Below are 7172 nucleotides of genomic sequence, written 5' to 3'. Positions count from 1 at the left end.
TGGAATTAAGGAGAGATTTACTGGGCGATAAGAATTATGAATCGGTGGAATGGCTTGCCCTCAACACTTTCTGGGTGCTCCATCGCTCCAGGCTTTTAAGAAGAGAGTGGACCGCCATCTGTCTGAAATGCTGTAGGGTCTCCTGCTTCAAAGGGGGGGGTTGGACTAGAGGACCTCCAAGGCCCCTTCCAATTCTCTTATTCTGAAATAGAACTACTGTGGCAAAAGTAAGCAAAGGGAGCACTAATAGTCATAGATGAATCAGGTACAAGTCCAGTGGTGCGATTCGAATTTTTTTACTACCGGTTCTGGGGGCGTGGCTTGATGGGCGTGGCAGGGGGAAGGATACTGCAAAATCCCCATTCCCTCCCAATCAGCTGGCACTCGGGAGGCAGAGAATAGATGGGGGCGGGGCCAGTCAGAGGTGGTATTTACCGGTTCTCCGAAATACTCAAACTTTCCGCTACCGGTTCTCCAGAACTGGTCAGAACCTGATGAATACCAACTCCAAAACAATGGGAGTACTAGCTCCCCATTCGGCATTGATAAACCCAATATCAGTCAATTGCAAAAGGCAGCTCTCCTCCCAACAGCTTACATCCTGCAACCGTACCTCTAACGCAGGGGAGGGTTCCTGCCAGTTCTGACCTCTTCTATAGAAGAGGCTCCACAAATCTACAGTGTCGTTTAGAAACGGTTCCAGCTCCCTCCCCCTGCCCGTCCGCACATCATCAAGATGAAGAGCGAGAGGAGGAATTCTGGGAGTTGAAGTCCACAAGTCTTAAAGCTGTCAAGTTTGAACACCCCTGGGTTTTTTTTTTCTAAAGGGTTAGGGGTGCAAGGGTCTTCTAACTCGACAGCTTTAAGACTTGCACACTTCAAATGCAAGAGTTCCTGAGCCAACATGACTGGAGGAGGAATTCTGGGAGTTGAAGTCCACAAGTCTTAAAGCTGTCAAGTTCGAACACCCCTGGGGGTTTTTTTTTCCTAAAGGGTTAGGGGTGCAAGGGTCTTGTAACTTGACAGCTTTAAGACTTGTGGACTTCAACTCCCAGAATTCCTCCTCCAGTTGCGTGCTTCAATGCCAGAGGTCCTGAGCCAACATGACTGGAGGAGGAATTCTGGGAGTTGAAGTCCACAAGTCTTAAAGCTGTTAAATTCGAACACCCCTGGGTTTTTTTTTCTAAAGGGTTAGGGGTGCAAGGGTCTTGTAACTTGACAGCTTTAAGACTTGTGTGCTTCAAATGCCAGAGTTTCTGAGCCAACATTTTGGTTGCTAATCAAGAGCGTTGTTAAGTGAGTTTCACCACATTTTACAAGTTGGCCATGCCCACCCAGTCACATGGCTGACAAGCCACTCCCACCCACCCACATGGCTGGCAAGCCACTCCCACTCGCCCACATGGGCAGCAAGCCACTCTCACAAAGCAGGCCACACCTACAGAAGAGGTTCTAAAAAAATTTGAAACCCACCACTGCTCTAACATCACAAAACATCAACCTATCCTAGCCTATCCCACAGAACCTTGGGGAGGACTCACTAAATAGATTTCAAAAATGCCAAATCCAGTCTGAATCTCTGGCTGGCTGTGCAACGAATCAGAATAATTTGGTACCCCTGGGTTTCTGCTGTATATGCCTCTATACGCCCATAGGCACCTATATGCATATCTATTCTATAGGCATCTCTCAAGAAAGCCCATGAAACGGAGAGTGACCAGACTGACGGGTGAAAATAGGGCATTGATGTAGCTTCATCCAGATCTTCTTCATCCAGTCCCATTTTTTTTTAAATCAGCCAGGGTCATCTAGTCCAGGGGTCCCCAACTTTTCGGACCTCAGGGACCACTAAATTCATAATTTTAAATCCTGCAGACCACTAATATGATCTGCCTAAAGACCGGCTGGGTGGGATAGATGAAGGTAGTCATGTGACTGGGTGGGTGTGGCTAACTCAATGTCACTCACATCGAGGGGCGCCTCGCCGGCCTCTACTCAACCCCCCCCTGCCACCTACTCCTAACCCGCCCGCCCAGGGCTCCTTAGGGCCCCAACAGGAAGCAGTGGCTGGAGCTAAGCAGCCACCAGGAGAAAGAGTTGGCAAAACAGCTCAGTTCAAATTGGATCTGGCCGAGAAGGAGGCTCAGCAGAAGCACCTCACTGAGGACTAGGAGCATAGGCTTTCCAAACAGAGGAAAGACCTGCGGGAGTGCAAGGACAGGTACCGGCGCCTGGAGGCTCAGCGGGCTGAGATGGTCAGCCAGTTCCAGGCCATGATGCAGCCCCACTGGAACGAGGCCCTCTGGCTCTTCTCCACCAGCAGCTCTTCCCTCCAGCCTTCGTCCAAAGCCCCCCACCAGGAAGCTGAAGCAGACCCCAAGTCGGAATTTCTGCCCCCCTCTGACCCACACTAAAAGACCCCGAAGGGGGAGATTCTCTGCAGCAACACATGCGTCCATTGCACGTATCCGTCCCAGGGGACCGTAGTTTGAGGACCCCTGATTTAGTGCAATATAAAAAATGCAAATAGTTTTTCTGCAGACCCCCAAAATTTTCTCGCAGACCACCAGTGGTCCACGGACCACCAGTGGGTGACCGCTGTCCTAAGCTAGGGGTTGCCAAACTTTTGGGCACCAGAGGAAGGTTTTTCCGTGGACTGGAGGGGAGTGTGATGTCTGGTGCAGCCTGCATCCAATGAATGGGGGCTTCGCTTGTTACCATGGCTGTGGCACAGTGTCAGTCCACGGAGCAGGGGTTGGAGACCCCTGGTCTATGCTATGGGTACATTGCAGGCTTGGCCCAAATCCTCCCCCAAAGTCTTCAGTTGTTCCGCATTGCTAATGTTATACTATCTCAAGAGAGCTTCATCAAATCAGCAACCTCTTCCTGTGAGTATTTCTGGGCACAAAATGTGGCCGTCTTTTTTGCAGATCCCAAAAATGTATTCTGCAGCTGGTACAGGAAAAAAAAAAAACAACCCACCTTGGTAACCTCTTGAAAAAGCCACGCTTCCTGTTTGTCTTGTGGCTCCTTAAAAGGTGGCCTTTTAAAGACATTTTAATCATTGTTGCCCCTTGCTTTGCCTGGCAAGGCTCCAAATGGAAATGGAGGGTTTTGGTCTGTAGTTTTGCTTTTTAAAGTAAAAAAATTCCTAAAGGTAAAGGTTCCCCTCGCACACATGCGCTAGTCGTTCCCGACTCTAGGGGGCGCTGCTCATTTCCATTTCAAAGCCAAAGAGCCAGAGCTGTCTGAAGACGTCTCCGTGGTCACGTGGCCGGCACGACTCAACGCCGAAGGCCCACAGAACGCTGTTCCCTTCCTGCCAAAGGTGGTTCCTATTTTTCTACTTGCATTTTTTAACGTGCTTTCGAACTGCTACGTTGGCAGAAGCTGGGACAAGTCAAGGGAGCTCTCTCCGTTACGTGGCGCTAGGGATTCGAACCGCTGATCTGCCGACCTTTCTGATCGACAAGCTCAGCATCTTAGCCACTGAGCCACCACATCCCTTAAAAAAAAAAACCTAATTGGCAGTAATTGTTGTAAATTGTCCAATCCTTGTGCCAGTTTTCCAACTCGCCCCCCCCCACCCAAAAAAAAAACCCCAGAGGTCGGTTGCGATGAATTAAATCTGAATAATGACAAGGAAAAACGTTTGCCGTCCTGTCCATAAATTCCCTTTCGAAGTAAGGGATGCTATGCTGGTGATATAATGGCTTGTCTATTTTTATCGCCCAGCGGTGCCTGTGGCTAGATTTTAAAAAATCTGTGCAAATCTTGGGCCATCCACGGAATGAGTTAAGTCGATCGAAACGGGTCCTTGAAAATCTATTCAAAGAGCTGGATTCAGTGACACACAAACAGGTCCCAGTCAAACCGGATCAATTCCAATTAAGATGGATTGGTTTTTGAAAATAGGGTTGCCCAATTTTGCTTAAACCTCCCGTTTTTTAAATATGGTGCAAAAGGACGTGTTTTTTTTTTTTTAAAGGTTCCTATCCAAAAGCAATTAAATTTGGTTTTGTATTATTTGTTCTGTTTTCGGAAGGGTGCAGAAAAAGGACATCTCTCGTTTAGAAATTTAATTTGCCTGAAGTGGTGTAGGGTTTCCTGCCTAAGCAGGGGGTCACTCATGCGCTGGTGATGTCCCGTCTGGACTACTGCAACGCTCTCTACATGGGGCTCCCCTTGAGATGCACCCGAAGACTACAGCTAGTTCAGAATGCGGCCGCGCGGGCTATCATGGGGAGTACCAGGTACTCCCATATAACACCTCTCCTGCGCGAGCTGTACTGGCTACCTGTGGTTTTTCGGGTGCGTTTCAAGGTGTTGATTACCATCTTCAAAGCGCTCCATGGCATGGGACCTAGTTACCTGCGGGATCGCATCTTACCTCATACATCCCTGCGACCAATTCGCTCCCACAGGGAGGGACTCCTCCGGGTGCCGTCCACCAAGCAATGCCAACGGGCGGCGCCCAGGAGTAGAGCCTTCTCTGTGATGGGCCCAACCCTCTGGAATGACCTCCCCCCCGATATCAGAACCACTACCGACCTCCGCTCCTTCCGATAGAAACTCAAGACCCACCTGTTCCAATTAGCTGGCCTAGCCGATTTATAGTCCCATTTTTAACCTCCTGGCAAACATTTTATTCTGGGGGAGTTTTTTAGGGGTAGTTTTTAATGTATTTTTAATTCTAATTTTAATTATTACTGTACAGTTTATATGTTACCTCCTCCATCTATATTTATCTATATTTATGTATTTATATTGTTGTTTTAATATGACTGTACACCGCCCCGAGTCCCTTCTGGAAGAGGGCGCGGTTTATAAATTAAATAAAAGTAAAAGTAAAGTAAAAGTTGGACTAGAAGACCTCCAAGGTCCCTTCCAACTCTGTTATTCTGTTGTTGTTAGTTGCGAAGTCGTGTCTGACCCAACGCGACCCCATGGACAACGTCCCTCCAGGCCTTCCTGTCCTCTGCCATCCTCTGGGGTCCATTTAAGCTCACGCTGACTGCTTCGGTGACTCCATCCAGCCACCTCCTTCTCTGTTGTCCCCTTCTTCTTTTGCCCTCCATCTTTCCCAGCATGAGGCTCTTCTCCAGGGAGTCCTTCTTCCTTCTCATCAGGTGGCCAAAATGCTTGAGTTTCCTCTTCAGGATCTGGCCTTCTAAAGAGCAGTCAGGGTTGATCTCCTCTAGGACGGACCGGTTGGATGTCCTTGCACTCCAAGGGACTCAATGCAGGAGTCTTCTTCTCTAGCACCAGAGTTCAAAGGCCTCCATTCTTTGGCGCTCAGCCTTCCTTATGGTTCAAACTTCACAGCCATCCATTGCAACTGGGAAAACCATCGCCTTCCTAGAAAATACCCGATGAATTTCATTTCATCCTCCCCGAACGCTTCTGCGCTTATCTTTGCAACCTAATCTTAGAGATCTGGCTTTATTTATTTTGCCATTCCTGAGGACTAGTAACTTATTTGTGTTTAGCAATTCTGGGAAAATTGCAACATACCGGTAAGCCTTGTTTGAGAGGCCTGCCAATGGAATTGCCCCAAAGTTCTTCCTTCTCCCGTGTTTTTTCCCTCCCCCCCCCCCCTGATATTTTTGCATTTTTGGATGTTAGAAAAGGTGGATATTATAAAATCGGCCTCGGATTGGATAAGTAATCTGCTGCATAGAAAGCAGTTTTGGAAAAAGGGTAAAAAAAAACGTAATTAGCAAGGTCAGAGGGTTCGAAGAAAGAAATTTGGTTGATCCAGATTCCCTTGAATTTTTTTTTTCAACATAAATAATATTTAGGAAGAAACTCCTGTTGGTAGCTAGTGGCAAACATCACTTTCCAAGTTGTTAAGTTCATTAAAAGGGTAGATTGCTGAAGATATTAAATTAGAATGAAGTGCAGAGGGGAAAAATCCAGGAGGAAACAGCTTAGTGGGAAATCTGAAGCAGATGGCCGGCAAAATAGATTCCAAATCCCTTATCGATGATTTAAAAAGGGGTTTTAAAAAACAACGCTGTTTTTGTTGAGATGATAAATTCACTGTGGCTGATCTGAGAGTTTAAAAAAAGAAGTTACTGTAAAAGAAAAGCAGAACTCGACTAAGCTGTCAGTTTCAGAAACATACAGTGTGAGTTTGCCCATTCTAAAAAGGGGAAAAAATAACCTCAGAAAAACTTTATTTTTTCTTCCTTCCTTAATTTTTCTTTTCTTTCTCTTCTTCCTTTAATTTTTCTTTTTTTGTATTCTTCCTTTCTTTTTTCTTAGTTTTTCTTTTTTATTTTCTTCTTCCTTTCTTAATTTTTCTTTTTTCTTTCTTTTTTCTTTTTCTTAGTTTTTCTTTTCTTTCTTATTTTCCTTCTTTGTCTTCCTTTCTTTTCTTTTTCATAGCTTTTCTTTTTCTTTCTTGTTTTCTTCTTTCTTTTCGTTCTTCCTTTCTTAATTTTTCTTCCTTTTTCTTTCTTTCTCTTCTCTTTCTTTTTTATTCCTTTCTTAGTTTTTCTTCTTTCTTTTGTTTTCTTTCTTTTCCTTTTCTTTTGCCTTGTAGTTTTTCTTCTTTTTTCTTCTTTGTTTTCTTCTTTTCTTCCTTGCTTTCTTAATTTTTCTTCTTTCTTTCTCTTTCTTCTTTCAATTTTTCTTCTTTCTTTCTTTAATTTTTCTTCTTAATTTTCTTTTCTTTCTTCTTAATTTTCTTTTCTTTCTTCTTAATTTTCTTTTCTTTCTTAATTTTCTTTTCTTTCTTAATTTTCTTTTCTTTCTTCTTAATTTTCTTTTCTTTCTTAATTTTCTTTTCTTTCTTAATTTTCTTTTCTTTCTTCTTAATTTTCTTTTCTTTCTTAATTTTCTTTTCTTTCTTCTTAATTTTCTTTTCTTTCTTAATTTTCTTTTCTTTCTTCTTAATTTTCTTTTCTTTCTTCTTAATTTTCTTTTCTTTCTTAATTTTCTTTTCTTTCTTCTTAATTTTCTTTCCTCTTTCTTTCTTTCTTTCTTTCTTTCTTTTCTTTCTTTCTTTTCTTTCTTCTTAATTTTCTTTCTTCTTTAACTTTCTTCTTTCTTTCTTCTTCCTTCCTTTCTTTCTTCTTTCTTTTCTTCCTTCTTAATTTTCTCTTCTTTCTTTCTTCTTTCTTTCTTTCTTTCTTTCTTTCTTTCTTTCTTTCTTTCTTTCTTTCTTT

The sequence above is a fragment of the Natrix helvetica genome (genome assembly GCF_964273705.1).
Source record: "Natrix helvetica genome assembly, chromosome: 5".
In the NCBI taxonomy this organism is placed as follows: domain Eukaryota; kingdom Metazoa; phylum Chordata; class Lepidosauria; order Squamata; family Natricidae; genus Natrix; species Natrix helvetica.
The sequence above is the reverse complement of the archived record's forward strand: the minus strand, read 5'-3'. Positions refer to the sequence as shown.